Source organism: Dipteris shenzhenensis, chromosome 3 (assembly GCF_047967505.1).
Source record: "Dipteris shenzhenensis isolate YYH24624 ecotype China chromosome 3, Dip_SZ_1.0, whole genome shotgun sequence".
NCBI classification, from domain to species: Eukaryota; Viridiplantae; Streptophyta; class Polypodiopsida; order Gleicheniales; family Dipteridaceae; genus Dipteris; species Dipteris shenzhenensis.
The window spans coordinates 64,150,286-64,168,646 of record NC_141598.1 but is presented as its reverse complement, the minus strand read 5'-3'; positions in this window follow the sequence as shown (position 1 = coordinate 64,168,646).

The following is an 18,361-nucleotide window of genomic DNA, read 5'->3' as shown; positions in this document are numbered from 1 at the left end:
TGCACCATTACAGGGCTTATCTCTGTGGTGTAATTTACACCATTCTCAACAACCCCTCTTAAATTTCACTAGATAAGCAAAGGGTATATGCACAAGATCTTTTTGGATTTTTGTTGCATATGCTAGTAACAAAAGGACAAAATGAAAAACTCAACAAATATTAGGATAGGATGTGCATGAGTGAGCACAGTGACTATGCAGCGGAAATCTATATACAATGAGTAGAACTTAGATCTTGCACACTTACTTGCACTTCCCCTCTTGGGAACAAAACCCAGAAAATAGATTAATGGAATTGTGCCAGAAAGAATGAAGTCCTCTAGGAGGATCAAAGATTGGTTGATTATGAGAGAGTTGTTCCAGAAGCATGTGAGTAAAACAAAGTCTCTCCTTAGGTGGTGAATAGAGGGAAAGAAAGTAGCACACTTGAGGAAGAGAATGCCTTCATAGATTTTGCATGAGCCCAAGCTAATCTATAACAAACAAGGATTTCCCGATAAGTGCACATAGCACTAAGGTAGCTTCAAAGGGGAGTGGATGCCCCTAGAACACCTCTTGTCAGACTACATCTACTCCAAGTAGCATCTATAGCTTGAGAGGGATGAAAAATGGTAAGAGAGTTTGTGGTAGCAAACTGATTAAAGGGATGAGAAAGATAAGGCAAGAAGGGGTGGCTTTAAGCTAGAGGAAGGGGAATGCCAAGGCTTAGGAGGATAGAAGAAGGGGGGGCAGCCTGGCAAGGAGAACAAGAGATCTCTATCTACAGTCTTTTGGGTTGATATTGATTGGCATTGGCATTCTGTGCCAAAGAACCCATAGGGGCTTGAGTGAGGCTCTAAAACATCCAAGGTACGAGCATGACAAAGAAGGAATGCATTTATCTTCCAAACCTATGCATACAAAATTGTGATAGGGCTAGAATTTAACACCAAAAGTCCAAAATGGTGATAGGGAACTCTTGGCTAGAATTCAATGCCTAAATTCCATTCAATTAAGTCTATGGCTTACGTGGAGTATAGAAAGTCTCATTACATGTACTACCCATAGATTATCGCTTCTTCCTTCTGACCAACTATCTTTAAGTTTCATTGCATCCTTGAACCACAATCAAGTGATTGTGCTTCTACCATGTGCTGTATGAATTGCTTCCATTCCTTATCATGCAAAGCCATTATTAAGTGGGAAAGGAGGATCTAAGTGGTGCTTTGAAAGAGAGGAGGGATGCTCTCTGTAGGGTCTCCAAAATAAGGGTAGCATGTCCCTCAAGGTGTTGCCCTAATAGGCAAAGCATAATAGTACCTAACAAAACTGTTGTGCCTCCATAGACTTGGAGATTCATGCTCTTTTTCCCTTTCATACTTTGGAAACTTAAAGTTTCTTTCCCAGAATGAAATTATGTAAATAATTCCTAGAAGCTATTGCGATGTACAAAATATTATTTCATGCAGAGGTCCTATAATTCCAAGCTTGGATAGGACAGTATCTTGTCACTATTGGCTTTCAGATTTCCAAGGCAGATTTCTCACTCTATGTGAGAAAAATAGAGAAAGGGATTATGCTGCTGGTCATTTATGTTGATGATTTGATCATCACAGGTGATAGTGATGAAGATATCCTTCATGTAAAAATGCTATTGAGGCAGAAGTTTGAGATGAAGGATTTGGGAGAGCTGCGTTATTTGTTGGGCATTGAGGTGATTAGATCACCAAGTGGGATACAGCTTTTGCAGAGGCAGTATGGATTGGACATGCTGTCCAAATATGGGATGACAGGCTGTAAGCCTATTTCAGTTCCTTTGGAGCAGAATGTGAAGCTGAGCGCAGATGCAGGTGAGCTTCTGGAAGACCCTACTATGTACAGACGCATAGTAGGAAGTTTGATTTACATGACTATTACCAGGCCAGATTTGAGCTATGCTGTTGGGTTGGTAAGTCAGTTTATACAGGCTCCAAGGAAACCACGTTTGGATGCGGCTAGACGCATACTCAGGTATGTGAAGTCCACATTGCAGTATGGACTATTTTATGAGGCTGGGGTTCAGATACAGTTGCATGGATACACTGATGTTGATTGGGCTGGTAGTATTTCTGATAGGCGATCTACCAGTGGATATGTGTTCTCTTTTGGGAGTGCTGCAGTCACTTGGAGCAGCAAGAAACAGCCTACAGTTGCCTTGTCGAGCACAGAGGCTGAGTACAGAGGTGCAGCAATGGCTGCATGTGAGGTAGCTTGGTTGCATAAGCTACTCTATGATATGCATCAGTCTACAGATGGGCCGGTTGTCATTTATTGTGACAACATGAGTAGTATACATTTGGCAAAGAACCCAGTCTTTCATGCCAGAACAAAGCACATTGAGGTGCATTATCACTATGTGCGGGAGAAGGTTTTACTAGGTCTTATTGATCTAGTTTATGTCAGCACAGAGGATCAGGTAGCTGACATATTCACGAAAGCATTGGGCGCAGAGAAGCTGCGCAAGTTCAGAGACCTGCTTGGTGTGCAGGAATTGGGATTGAGCTCGAGGGGGAGTGTTGAGATATCGAGCTCCACTTGCGATATGCCAGGGTGACTGTTGTGCATTTATGTCACCGACTTGTTAGCTGGAGATGCGGTTGGTACATCGCTCACGAATAATAGCTGGATGACAGCTATCCTTATCTACACTAGTTCGTGGCTCGGTTAGTATGCCACCTTAGTTAGTTGAGTTTGGTTTGAGACCCACATATAGGGTTCTTCTATTTCTTTGTAAAAGAGTTCTTTTGGCTTTCACAACTAAGAAGAGGAAAACTGTTTTCAGCCTCCACCTTTGTGTGTATTCCCCCATTGTGCATGTGAGAAAGCCGCAAGTGAGACTCCTTCCCTCTCTCCCACAATCTTCACACATCCTTTGTAAGAAGTGGGTATAGGGGAAATGGCTCTATGGATGTGAGGCTCTGAAGAGGTGAAGGAGGTGGAGGCACAATAGATGGAGCGAGTGATGAGCTACCCCTTTTTTGCTCGACTTGGTGTGACAACCCTGCATCATCTGCTCGGTCCTCCTTGGGCATTTCTTGTTCTCTTGTCTCCTCACCCTGCTCCCTTTCCTTATCCTCAGAGGTGTTCTACCTATTCATCTTTGAGTTATCTTGTTTTTACCCTTCGGAGGTGCCCTTGTCACCGTTCCCCAACTAGATATCCTGTTTTGGCTAGGAGGTGCCATGCTCGCTATTCCCTTTGGCCTCTTTTCCTCTTGCTGTCCAGTGGCTTGCTCATCCTGTTGCTTCTCCTCCTCTTGTTCTTGCTGTTCCTCCTCCCATTCCCATTTCTGTTCCTTGTCCTTCTCCACCTCATGCTCACCTGTCCCTTGTTCATCCTACTATTCATGGTTGCTAGGCTCGCTGTTGAGTTCCCAATGGATTGGCTCTGCTTGAAGGTAGTGCTCCTGGCCAAAGCTCTTGCCCGAACATCAGCTGATGGTAAAACATGCACAGGTGAGGGCCGAGCATGCAATGGGTCTGGACTTTGTTGACCGCGCTCTCAAATGCCTTCAAAATTTGAGAACTAGTTGACTGTCACCTGGTCCTTTGCTATGTTGATGACTCGAGTCACATACTGCCTTTACACATACCCCATGTTTTTCTTGAGTTCGATGAACTTGGTTAGGAACCTGCAGGTTGGCTTCAAGCCCTCATCCTCAGGACTTTGTTAATTAGATATCCCTATGATTCCATGAGTAGCTTCCTCCTTCGAAGTAAGGATCGTACTGTTTGGCATCTGCCAACTTTGTAGAAGTGGTGCTTTGCTTCAACCAGAAGGCCTTCTTTAGCCACTCTGAGGTGATACTAATGTGCATTTTGTTGATGACAAGACTATCTCTTCATCCGCATCATATGAGTCCTCTATGAGTCTACGATCCTCCGCCAACTCCTCGTCGTAGACATCCTTCCACGATAGCTCTGTGAGTTTCAGAAGACGGTTGGACTTCAAGATGCTTGTAAGAACGTTGTTGGAGAAGTCTTCTATTGGGTGTGGGGGAGACATACAAGAGCTCCATTTTCTCTTTTAACGGACTTGCCGCTTTGCTCTCTCCATGATGACAAAGATGACACAGATGGTGACACAGAGAAAGAAGATGGATAAGGAAAATGCTAGAGATTGAGAATAGATTGGCACAATGGAGAAAGAGAGCTCAAAGAGGATGACTAAAACACAAAAGTGGTAGCAAGGGGAAGCACAAACGGAGTTGTTGAAGATGATGAAGATCACGATGATGAAGTATATTGAGTTTGCAAGTGAGATTGATCAGTAAAGTTCCTGACCAAATGTAGTTGATCAAAATCTGCAACTGTAGTTCCTATTAAATCAATGGGTGCATGAGCCTCCCTTGCTTCAACATGATGATTTTCCACTAATAAGCCTTCAAAGTTAATATGGCACATGGTGGAACATGATGCATTTGTTCCACCATGTTAAATAGCTAGCTAGCATGTTGCCTTTTGAAAAGTTTACCGAGGCATTGTCAATCAAGTTATCTATTTCCGAGTTCTGTTTGTATGAAGAATTCGCTGCTCGGTATGGCTTTACTTTTCTTCCATTGTACAACTCTGAAAATACATTACCTTCCAAATCAACGAGTTACACTATCCCATTATCAAAGACTTCCACTATGCGGTAGGGTCCATTCCAACCGAACTTAAAATTGGTTTTGATAGGCCCCAACTTAGCAATATAGAGTAACACAAGCATACCCTTCTTCAAATGCTTAGGCACAATATGCCAATCATTCCATGCCTTCCTTCTACACTGTATTACCATCTGTGACTAGGTAGTTCAAAGGCATAACTTATCTAGGTGTGTTGAGAAACCATCTCAACATCATGTGATCATAGCACTAACCTAATAGACTAACCCTAACCCTAAAAGGGTTTGTATATATTCTACATTTTCAACTAAATCTAGTGTACAGTTAGTCATTTGTGGTGTGCTCTCTAGTTGTGCTCTCTCTCCTCATCTCCACTCTTCTCCTCTCCCCTCCATATTTTGTCATGGTATCATAGCATAGTTCTGCCTTTCGTTGAGGTGCCATCCTTCTTGTGAGAGTGAGAGAGATCGATCGAGAGATTATCGAGTGTTTCCATCCTTTCATTCTGATGATGATGAAAGATTTCCAGTGAGAAATAGAAAATTTCCTCTATTGAGAGAAAATTTATGTCCATATTTCTGTTCTCTCTTGAGTGTTTGTGATTTCACTTCATAGTCTTCTATGTGTGTGTGTGTGTGTGAAAGAAAGAAAGAAAGAAAGAAACTATTATTATCATCCTCTGGGGGCTTGAAATCGACCCATGGGACCCAATGGAATGTTACAAAAAGTCTCCTTCTTTGAAGAAGGGTGGAGTGGACAGCTAGCATGTTGCTACCTGTGTAATACATTGGTCACGGTATGCAAGGACCTTGGTAATGTAATTGCCCAAGGCTGCGAGGTGAGGATGGGAAAGTAAGCTCTCCAAACTGTTGTGATGCTGCGTGACATTGCTGAAATCTTCTCTTAGATGCTCATATCGCGGACATGTCAAAAGAACATGTGCCTCATTTTCCACTTCATCTAAGTTGCATAGCTGGCAGAGTCTTTGTTCCCTTGATACTCCTTCCCATGCTTTTTTCTCCACTTCTAGGGAGTGTGAGAGAGAGAGAGAGAGAGAGAGTTCTTAATGCTCTCAATGGAGCAAAGTGCTTTCACTAAGAGAGATATTTGCATCAAGGACCTCGAGTAGTGCCTTCAGCTCTAATCGGCTTAGCCAAGCTCTAATAAGAGCATCTCATTGACTCTCGAATCCAAAGGCTAAGCCTACCTCCAAAGGCTCCTATGACCAAGCAAGGCTACTACACCTTCCATAACTTCAATGAGCTCCTTCAACAGGTAGCACCTACGGGCATACGGCTCTGGTATTAGCAACAAGCCTTCATGCAAGAGACACTTCAACAGGCTCCATCCAGTGAAGAGCCCGAGGTAGCATATGGCTCTCCACTCACTCCAACAAGCTCCGCTGCATCCAACAAGCTTCTTGCAGTGCCATAAGCCCATCGACGACTCCTCCAACCGGACCTCTAGCCGCAGGCAACAATAGCTACTGGCGGCTCTAGCACCCGAGCTGCTTCACAAGGCATTGTGACTTGAAGCAAGGTGACCTCCTCTCTACCAATTGATGTAGCGCAGTAGCCACCAACATCGATGAGCAACAAGCTTCATCCAACATGATGCAATGACCTCCGAGCTCTCAACTAGCCTCTCCATGGTTTGTAATGCCATAGCAGCTCCGTCTCCAAGTAGATCACCCATGAGCTCATTAGCGACGACTGGCCATCCATCGACACGAAGAACGACTTTCTCAATGATCCTCAGAATCCTACGACTAGTCCATCAGCCATCCCCAACCCACTCAACGGACCACCTCGCAATAGTAATAGTCTCCTAGGGACCTCGGAGCAATGCCTCCTACATCAAGTGGCCTCCATCGGGCTTGCCATCTAGCGCCTAACGAGCCAGCCACATGGCCAACCGACTCAGCAAGGCCCAATCGGCTCAGCGCTACCCTATGACCTCATAGCCATTTGTGACCGGCGATCTTCACTGCACACCACTAATGAATGCACCTTGCTTGAAGCAAGGTGACCTCCTCTCTTCCAACTGATGTAGCACAGCAGCCACTAGCATCGACGAGCAACAAACTTCATCCAACATGATGGGCAACGACCTCCGAGCTCTCAACCAGCCTCTCCATGGTCTCTAATGCCATAATAGCTCTGCTTCCAAGCAGATCGTCCATGAGCTCATTAGCGACGACTGGCCATCCATTGACATGAAGGACTACGACTTTCTCAATGACCCTTAGAATCCTACGACTAGTCCATTAGCCACCCACCAACCTGCTCAATGGACCACCTCACAACAGTAATAATCTCCTAGGGACCTCAAACTACAATGCCTCCTACGCCAACTGGCATCCACCGAGCTTGCCATCTAGCGCTTAACAAGCCAGCCACATAGCCAATTGACTCAGCAAGGCCTAATCGGCTCAGCACTGCCCTATGACGTCATAGCCATATGTGATCGGAGATCTTCACTGCACACCACTAACGAATGCACCCTGCTTGCTCTTCCAGCCACATCATCTCATCACATAGCCATGTCATCCATCTGCCACCTCAGTAGCCACCTCAGCATGTGCCATGTGGCACAAACCCCTGTAGACACACTGTGCACTGCATGTGAATCCTCTTGCCATCTCATCACACAGTGCCCCGGAGGCAAACCCCTTGGCAGGCACAGTCACAGCATGTGAGCATAGTTGCCACATCATCACCACATCATCATTTTCACCCTTTTGGCCCCTCCACCTAGATCAAGCCATATCTCTTGATCTAGGAAGAATTTGAGAGTGCTCCAAAAAGAAAAAACGCTCAATTTTTCATGATCTACGTGCTCGTCACATCATACAAACATTTTAGTGCAAGTATCACACACTTTTGAGACTCGATGACAAATCCACTTCTTGCATGCACATCAGCCTCTACATCAACGCTTTAGACCCAACACCTAAAACGAACAAGAAAATGAATTATTTACTACTTTTTCATTGCTCGATGGTTGGTATAGATCTCGTTCAGAGTATTTTAGATCATCCATAGTGGAGAGAACTCTAAAGCAGCCAATCGAAGACATGCCAAAAAATTCGTACTCAGAGTTAGTCCCTTCACTCACATGCAGTTTCACATCATCACATTACTTGAAACCCAACGTTCCACAATTCAGTGAGCAGACTTCAGAGTGTTTAGAGGTATTGATTGATTGTTTAGTGGGCAGATTGCACATGATTTGATTTTTCACACATGCCATCATTGTAAAGCCTATTTGTCTATTTTTCGACATTGTGCACTTCATTCAAGCCTTGTAAAGCCTCTTGGCTATTCCCGACATCATTTGCCACAAGCCTTGTAATAGGTTGGATTATACATTGCAGTTCTATCTTCACCGATAGTTCAGATTTCACTTGATGCAGTTAGTGTTTTGTAGTTGATTCAGACAGTGATTTCACAGACACTTTGAGTACATTTCTTGCACCATGTCTATGACTAGCAACCTCAATTGGAGGCATCTGCTAGGCTAGACAACTCCAATTAAGGCACATGGAACTACCGAATGGAGACCATTCTTGTACTTCAGGACAAATGGGAGTATGTTGATGGATCTATACCTAGACCATTGGACGATTCAGTCAGCTGTAGCTCTACTCCACTTGTTGTTGTAGCACCAGCAACAACGAGATCTATAGCTATAGCAAATGCTGCCATTGCGCGAGCATAGGTAGAATGGGACAAGAAAGACAAGTATTCATATCATCTAATCAAGAAGAATGTGCAAGATGTCATGCTAGGATAGCTCAACACAGTCAAGACATCAAAAGAAGCATAGGATATGTTCGTAGCTCTCTATGAGTCCAAGATGACTTCCAAGATTCTCAAATTGAGAAACCAAATCAACTAGAGTTTTCGCAAGAGCAATGAAATTGGTCACGCTATGTACTCAGGATCAAGGATTACAACAATCAACTCACAGCAGCAAGAGAGACCATGAATCCAACAGAAATGGTTCAAGTCATCTTGAATCAACTAGGAGAGGGATACAAGAATCTAGTGCAGAGTATTGCCATCCAGTGGCAAATTCCAACACATGAAGAGCTCCAGTTAGTTTTACTTGGTGAAGAACTCATCAGGACACAAGCCATTCACACATGCAAAGGTCATTCCAATGACCAAACATTCACAGCTTCACATAGAAGTAGACGCAAAGGCAGAGGTAGATCATTCCAGTGAAGTGATCATCATCAGCAACAAAGTCAGCATCAAAGTCAGAATCAGCATTAGCATCATCCTTAGCAATATCAGCATCATCAAAGAGGAAATAATTCCAATTGAGGAATATTCCAAGGACAAGGGAATGCATCCACCAATGTGTCAAAAATTTAGTGCAATTAATGTCATAAGTTTGGACACTATGAAAGAGATTGCCACAAGAAGCAGTATGACAATCCAGTAGTAATTGAGGGAATTTTTGAGGAAGAGGAAATCATTGCGGTGGACATTCTAGCCACAGTCATTATGCCAATGAACTTGAGAATATGTTTCTTGCAAGCAAGGATATGCAGAAGACTAAAACAATATATCTTGACATAGATTACAATTCGAAAGGAGAATTCAGTTATCAAGTCAATCAAGCAGATCAAGATCCTTGGTACATCGACAGTGGTGCATCATCTCATATGACAAAACATCAGGAATGGTTCACAGAGATGAAACCATTAGAAGGACAAAAGAATCTCATCTACATGGTAGATAGTATACTGAATTCAACTCAAGGGAAAGGCATTGTCTCTATGAACAATTTCACTGGTAAAAAAAAATTGGTGAAAGATGTACTCTATGTTCCAAAACTTAGCGAGAACCTCTTGGCAGTTGGTCAAATGATGGAACACAACTACCGAGTCATATTTGAAAAATGTAGAGGATATCAACTAGTAGGAAAAGTAGTCAAGGATGGATGCTTGTTCAGAAAGCTAGCTTCAATACCATATTTCCATGCCATGTCAGGTCAACCGCAACAGATGCCACTTTTCGCAAAATGGCACAAGAGATATGGACATGTCAATTTCAAAATCTTGATAGAGATAAAAAATTAGAATATGGCAATTGGAATTCCTAAGCTTCAATTTCTTGGAAAAGTTTGCGAAGCATGCTGCTTCAGTAAACAAAAGCAAACTAACTTTGGCAGAAGCACCTATTGAGCACGAGGTATTCTTGATTTGATACATACAGATGTATGGGTTTATGCCCAAACCCACATCATCAATGGTTCACTTTACTACTTGAATTTCATCGATGACTACAATAGATATTGTTGGGTCTACTTTCTGAAAGAGAAATTTGAAGTCTTTCCAGGTTTCAAGAATTCAAAGCCATGGTAGAAAACCAAATGGGCAGAAAGATCAAAGTCATGAGATCAGATAGAGGAGGTGAATACATGCCTTCCCCATTCATGAACTTTTGCAAAAGTAATGGCATTTGAAGATAATTCACTTGTATGTACTCCTCAATAGAATGCAAGAGCTGAAACGAAAGAACAGTACTTTAGTAGACAGTGCTAGAGCAATGCTTAGTGAGAAGCGTCTTTTGAATCAGTATTGGGTAGAAGCAATAGCCACTGCAAAAAACTTGCTTAATTGGCCTCTGATCGAGCCAATTCAGGGTATGACACCTTATGAAGCATTCACTGGACACAAGACACGCATTGGACATCTCCCCATATTTGGTTGCATAGCATATGCCCACATACATGATGATGATCGTAGGAAATTGGATGCAAAGTCACGTAAATGCATCATGGTTGGGTATAGTGAAGAGAGCAAAGAATACAAGTTGTATGATCCCATCAACCGAAAGGTCATTATCTCCAGAGATGTAATCTTTAATGAGGAATCAGAATGGAAAACATCAGGTACACTGCTTTAAAAATTTCAAATATGCAAGGGAAAAATTTCATGTCCCCCCACCCTCAAAATATAAGGTATATACATTACAAATATGCAAGATTTCAAGATTTGTACATATTTTTCATAATATGTGAGGCCCAAGGGGGGTGTCTTTTGGATGGGGGGGGGGTAAAACAAAAAATACACTAAAATATGAAAACCCATCTCCTTTCAAATTAATGTAACTTTTTCATGTGTTACCCAAATTTCAAAGTGTAAAGACATATTGGAAGCTCTTTTAGTGTAGAACACAACCATGTTAATTTGAATAATTTCTACTGATGGCATATTGTTAAATTCATCTCATACTCAAGATTTTGATGGGTTTTCTTACTAAAGGGAGTTAGCGTCCTAGGGTTATACCATGGAGTGCATTTCATTCTACTAGACTCTCTCAAGGGCATCAATTCAATCTTTTTCTTCTTCATCGCTAAAGTATCTCATCAATGTTTTCTTGTCTGACAAACCAAACGTTTGAATCAAGAAAACGTCATGTGCCAATGTGCTTGGCAAAGGGACTCTATCCAACCATCAACAGTGCAAGAAAATGAGAAATTAATATGACGAGGTTAGATTAAGGACACTAACATGACCCATCCACTATCAGCAGAAGTAATAAGTAATTTGCATGTTCACCTCTACAAGTGCAAGCAGCGCTTCACCCTCTTGTGCTTTGTCAAATCTAGAAATCAACAACAAATACACACATGGCACATGAGCAAGAATTAGGATACACTATACACATGGCCATGGCTTTTTGGAGATTCAAAACATGTAAATTCTTAAGGAAAAGTCACATAAACCATACGATTATTTTGATGCAAAAAGATTAGGATTTTATGAATTTATGGCTTGCAATATGCCATAATCTATGTTGTGCTCAAATATGATCCCAAATGCTTGCTGGAGTGAGGTGAAATCATAGAAACAACAGTCAGAAATGGTGCACTTCTACCGGGAGTTATAGCCCACAATTTTAACAATGCTCTCTGCTAGCTCTTCTTTGGTATACAAGCTTTACTTTTGCATAGAAAGCCACTTCCCAGCTTTTCCAGTTATGTGAATTTTGCCTACCAAGTTGATCTAGTACTCTACAAGTCATTGTGGAAATTCTTTGACATTTGATGATAGAATTCAGTTCATGTGAGTGTTGAGGGTGATTTGCTACCAGTAACACTTTTAGTTAGTAATATTTTTTTAGAATGCCTAGCTCTTGTGCCTCTTCCAATGCTTTGTATATGAAAGCAAAGAAGAAGAAACAAGCACCTAGATATGTCAATAGAAGGTGACAAAACTTGTGAAGGAAAACTCACATAAACCATACTATTATTTTGATGCAAAAAGATTAGGATTTAATGATTTTATGGCTTGCAATATGCACTTGTATTGTTAAGACTCATAGTTATTTGTTGCAAGAGATCGGACACTACTAGCAAATGAAAATCAAATTTGTGCTTATGAAGGAGAATTTGTGGGATTTGGTCAAGCCAGGGAATCAATCAACACAAGAAGGTGAATCCACCACAACCAAAGGTAAAGAGAAGGCAAGTGACTCTACTTCAACTACATCAACAGATGCTAAAAGGCTAGAGAAAGCTCATGCAATTATTGCATTAGGTTTGGGAGATGATTATGTGCATCATATTTAGATTTGGAATCCCCTTGTGAGGCCCGCTAGCATAAGTTAGATGTGTTATTTGGTGCTAGCTCTCATACTTCTAAGTTGAATTTGAAAATTATGTTCTTGAACTATGAGGAGTCTTATGACAAAATTGGCTTCAATCAACTCTCCAGTACACTGAAGATGATGCAATGGCTATGCTCTTGAAGAGTATGCCTTAAAATTTTAACTATATTGTGACTACTTTGAAGAATCTTCCCCAACCAACACTAGAGAGCATCATCAGTGCTCTATAAGAAGATGAGAGAAAGAAAACTTCAAGGGAGGTAGAAGATCAAACTCAAGCACTTGCATTGATAATTTTCATCAAAGGGAAAGTACAAGGAATGCAGCATTGGGGAAAGACTAGTCATCTTGAAAAATATTGCTATAAGATCAATCCTTGCACTTATTGTGGCAAAAACAATCACTCTGAGAAGTTTTGCAATGAAAAGAAGAAAGGCATGGCAAATCTGGTTGAAGAAAAAACTCCATTAGCAAATGAAGTAACAGACTTTGTGACAGAAGAAAATAGATATTTTATCTTTTAAGGTTCAATATCTTTGAGCTTTTATCATCACTTGGTCATGTAGTCAATTTTGAGGTTCTCTACCTGAAGTAGTACTCCAAAAAGAATGTTATGTGTTTTATCCTTATGGTCTTTGTAAATCACCTCTGGTCTCCATATGATGTAGGCCATGTGATGTGTGTTTGCCTCCATAGTACCTCTTGCAGACATGAGAAACTAGGTCCACCAAAGGCCTAAGATCAATCCTCATATGTGCAAGAGAGATAACCATTTGGGGGGGGGTTATCCCATTTTGTAAACCTTGACCCTTGGGCACCTTTGCTAGCATCTCGCTAGCATGAGATCCTCCTAGCCATAGATTTATCCATGACCACCATAAGATGGCATGTGAAATTATGTGACTAGATGTATCCTTGACATAGCATGAGGCAAACCCTTGAGGGGGGGTATGTTGGGAATTGTGTGATCAAGGGCTTGCTCTAGTAGCAATCATATGATCATGTGTGTGTGTGATTATGTGAAGCACACTTAGTGCTATGAGATGTCTAGACCATGACACCGGTGATGATGTAGTACAAGGTTCCCCCTTGAGGAGGTGCCACTGATTTAGGAGTCATCTCCTTTGATGTAGGAGAGGTGCCTATGATTTAGGTCACCATCACTCTCTTTCTATAAAATGAGAGGCTTCCCTCTTAAATCAATGGAATGCACTCTTTAGTTTCCACTTCCTCTTTCCATGATGGACTTGTGACTCTCCCACTTCCCAACATACACATATCTACCTTTTGAAGGGTGGACTAACCATTGCATTGTTTTGTACCTCTCTTCTCTCATTGTACAGCTGCTTAGGCCCATTCAGCTCCAAGGAAATTATCAGCTACTATTCCTTACGCTCTCGCCTACTTTTCCACTCACCTTTTATAATACAAGTACCATTAACTGAGTGGTAGCTAACAACTCACTGACGTTCTTTTCTGGGGTTTATCAGCTTCTATCATAGATTCATCAAAGACGTGCCAGGATTGCGGCGCCTTTGTATGAATTGACCAAAAACGATGCTAAGTTTGAATAGAATGTCGAGCTGACTAGTGTGGCTTTCAATGATTTAAAAAATTGAGCAATGGCTACCCCAATTCTCAAACAACCAGAGTGGGATGTTTTCTTTCATGTACATGTGGATGCTTCTGTGGTTATGCTTTGGGTATTATTTTGGCTCAACCAAATGGTCGATTGGATTATCCAATATTATTTTGGCTCAGACAGATGGTCAATTGGACTATCCAATATATTATGCTAGCCGATTATGGAGACCTACTGAATCAAATTATAACACCACTGAGCGAGAAGCTTTAGGAATGGTATTTAGTGTAAAAAAACTAAGGCACTATTTGTAACCACTTTTTGTTTTATGTGGATCATCAAGCCTTGCTTTATCTTATCAATAAGACTATCATTCAAGGCTGGTCATTGGATGCTTCTGCTGTAAGAATTTAACCTCAAAATTTTTTATAAGCTAGGTAAGAGCCATGTGGGAGCTGACTGTTTGTCTAGGTTACCAGCACCGGAGGAAGAATATGAAGTCGATATGGAAGTGCTAGATGCTGGATTGTTTGCAGTTGATTATAGTGAGAATGAATATGTAAAGTTGGTGGATTACTTGTCAAAAGGCACATTTCTCGAAACCATTCCTTGAGACAAACACAGACAACTAGCTTTAAAGGGTTGGAAATACACTTTGATTGGTGGATAGCTCTATCATCAGTGTGCAAATGGGTTTCTACACTGTTGGGTATTACCACATAAATGAGCTATCATGTTGCAGGAGACTCACCGTCATGAGGACATTTCCAAGGGGAGTTTCACTACTAGAAAAGTGTTGCAAGTGGGTTTATGGTGGGAAACCTTATTCAAGGATGCTTAGACCGGGTATCTACAATGTACTATGTGCTAACATATTGAATGGTTATTAGCTAATCAATCTATGCATTTGCAACAAACCATACTATGGGAAGCCTTTCAACACTGGAGTTTGGATGTTGGTCCTTTTAAACCAACCAGGTTCACTCAAAATAAGTATATCATAATTGCCGCATCATAATTGCCGCTGATTATGCTACTAAGTGGGTAGAAGCTAAGGCACTTCGAGACAACTCAGCTCAGAGTATAGCTAAGTTTGTCTATGGAAATATCATATGCAGGTATGGATGCCCTTTGCAACTTGTCAATGATCAAGGGACACATTTTCTCAATGATGTGATGCAGCTACTCAAAAATGAATTCAAAATCATGCATACAATCTCCACTATTACTATGCTTGTGGTAATGGTGAAGCAAAGTCAACTAATAAGACATTGAAACTCATTCTCACCGAGACGGTACAGTCCGCTAAGTTTGAATGGGATACCAAGCTACACTCTGCTTTGTGGGCTTATCACACTGCTTATAAGGTAACTACAAATATTACACCCTTTCATATGCTTCGGCTTAGAGGCAATTGTCCCCTTAGACTTTGTTGTCCTAAGCCTCAATTTGCTATTGAGCATCATTTTAGGTGAAGCAGAGGCAATCAAGGGGTGATTGCATGAGCTAACCCACATTGCCAAAATATGAAGAGGGGAGAGGAGAAGAGTGGATTTGACATAAACTATGATAGTGAGCTTACTACATAACAGATATCTAGCCATGTGATAGTTAGATATATAAGAAATCCGATGAGTTGGCAATAGTACCCATTGTTGATGGTAGGCTTTTCTGGATATTTAGTAAGTTTCAAACTCTATTCCATGGTAGTGGCTGCAATCTTGCAATCTTCCATATGAATCTTCTTTAGGAGACTGTCAACATATTTTAGCTAACTCATGAAGGTGCTATCTGAATCTCTCCAAGACTCAATTCCTAGACAATAGTGCATACGTCTAAGATGTTTCATGTTGAACTTTGCAGATAAGTCTTGTTTTATCTTTTTGATGAAGCTATCATTACTTTCGGTCATAATCAGATCATCTACATATAAAAGAGCAATAGTAATGTCTTCCCCTTGAACTTTGTAGTAGAGAGTATGATCTTCATTGGATTTCATGTATCCCAGATTAGCAAAATACTTGTCAATTACATTGTACCAACTTCTGGGTGCTTGCTTTAAGCAGTAGAGACTTTTCTTGAGATGGCAAACCTGATTCTCTTTTCTTGGTTCAGTATAACTTGTTGGTTGTTGCATGTATACTTCCTCGTCTAGGTGACCATTGAGAAAAGCATTCTTGACATTGAGCTCATACTGATTCCATTTGCTGAGTGTCTCTAGGGATATCAAGAATTGTATGGAATCCATCTGTGCTACTGGAGCATAAGTCTCATCATAGTCTTGGCCATATTGCTGTGCAAATCCTTTTGCAACTAGTCTTTCAATGCTTCTGTCTGGATTGTACTTCACTTTGTAAACCCATTTGTTTACTATGGTCTTCTTTCTTGGTGGAAGGTCACATAATTCCCAAGTATTGTTTTTGTACAAAGCTTCCATTTCTTCATTCATAGTAGTTCGCCATTTTGGCTTGTCAATTGCATCTTTGAAGTACACTAGCTCTTCTGTAGCCATGATGGTAGTCATAATTTTTTATTTGGTGGTTTCAACCTAAATTGCTTTGCCTTTCTGAGCATATGTCAATCTAGTTGTAGGTCTGTTTTCCCAAGTAGGCCATTTGAGTTGCTATGGCTCTCCTTGGGGTGTCTCTGGCAATTCTTGCTATTCTTCATCAACCTTTTCTGTGGTGACTGAGTAATATGTGTGTTTATCAATCCATGCATATTTTATATGGACATTGTCCCCCCATACCCTTGATTTTGGATGAGGGTAGGAACATATTACATATTGAGTTGGTGCCCCAGGGGTATAACCTACCAATGGAGATTCTTGCATAGTTTGCATTCAAGGTATTTCAATTGGGTCTTGTTGTCTTCTCTCAAGAAAGGAGTGTACCTACTTGTCACTTATACTTTACCAACCTTGATTTGGTTGTAGGAAGAGTTTAGCAAGAAGCAGGAAGAGGAGATGTGGAAAGTCATTGAAGAACAAATGCCTATAGAAGAATTGGAGAAGGTGAGGAGGGTTGCAATTAATAGGGTAGAGGATAAGGTGAGACTAAAAGGACACAAACTAGCAGCAATAGCCAACCCAACAAACAGAGAAGGTTTCTTTCAGGTTCTTTTTACCCTCACGTGGGAGTCCTTGGGGAACAAGTCATTGAGGAAAACTGGGCATAATATGTGCAGCAAAGATTGGGCCAACAAAGTAATGTCTCTCACTTTATCATGATTTCTTTTTTTATGTTTTTCTTAAACTATCTGCTCTATCATGCCTTCTTTATATTTCTTTTTCATATGTGAAGACCAACATAGATCTTTTTTGAATTGTAGGAAAAAAGAGATTTTGGAAATAGTAGTAGGCAATAAACACACCCAAAGGGATAAGAAGGAGTTCCATCAATACATATTCAAGGAAACATACTAAACCCAACTTAGTGACCCCTCAGTGACCTTGCCATGGAGCTAGTTGTAAGTTTTGGAGGAGAGCTGGGAGAATGTGTGCAAGTGACTACAAATGTAATGATCTACTTCATTCTTTAGATCATGTCGATGGTTGCACTTCAAGGATGCCTTCCATTTTTGCATGATAGCATGAAGAGTTCCTTTACTCTGACAAGGAAATTGAGTTGACACTATCTAATGTGCCATCTTGTCTATCGGTCTGAGTGTGGAGTAATCCAAGTGTATCATTTTAGGACACTATCAATCTCAAGCTAACAAGATTTGGTTTCTTGCAAGTGGATTCTTAGGCTTATGCAGGCGGGGGATCTTCCAAATCTTCCAATGGATTGCAATGATTGGATTATTGATGGTGGACCTTCTTCCATGTATCCAGAGTCATGGAGTGATAATAACATCACAGCATGGAGCTCAAGCAATGTCCATGCTGGTTAAAGTATCCTTGTGGCAAGAGATACCTATCCGGTGGCCAACACTGTGGGCAGATGCCTATGAATATGTAAAAGGCTGTAATATATGCCAACGGACTATTAAACCACAACACAAAGACTTCAATCCCCTAACACCAATTGTTGCACAACAACCATTTGAAAAATGGGGGATTGACTATGTGGGTCCCATACATCCAGCAGCAAAAGGAACACAGGCATGCTACATCATTGTGGCCACTGATTACTTTACAAAATGGGCTGAAGCTAAAGCAGTCAGAACCTACTACCCCCAAGGGAATGGACTAGCAGAATCCACAAACAAAATCATATGCAATATCCTCACCAAGGTAGTAGAACCACAGCGTTCTGATTGGGCAGAGAAATTGAATGCAGCCTTATGGGCATACAGAACCACATTTAAGGTCAGTACAGGGAACACACCTTTTCAATTGGTGTACGGCCTTAAAGCGGTGGTCCCACTCGAATTTGTAATACCAAGTCTACGCATCGCAGTATAGGAACGCATGGGTGATCATGAGTCCTTGAAAGAAAGGCTATGTTAGTTGGAAAAGCATACAGAGACAAGACTAGTTGCCTATCATGCCATGACAATAGAAAAACGCCAACGAAAGGCATG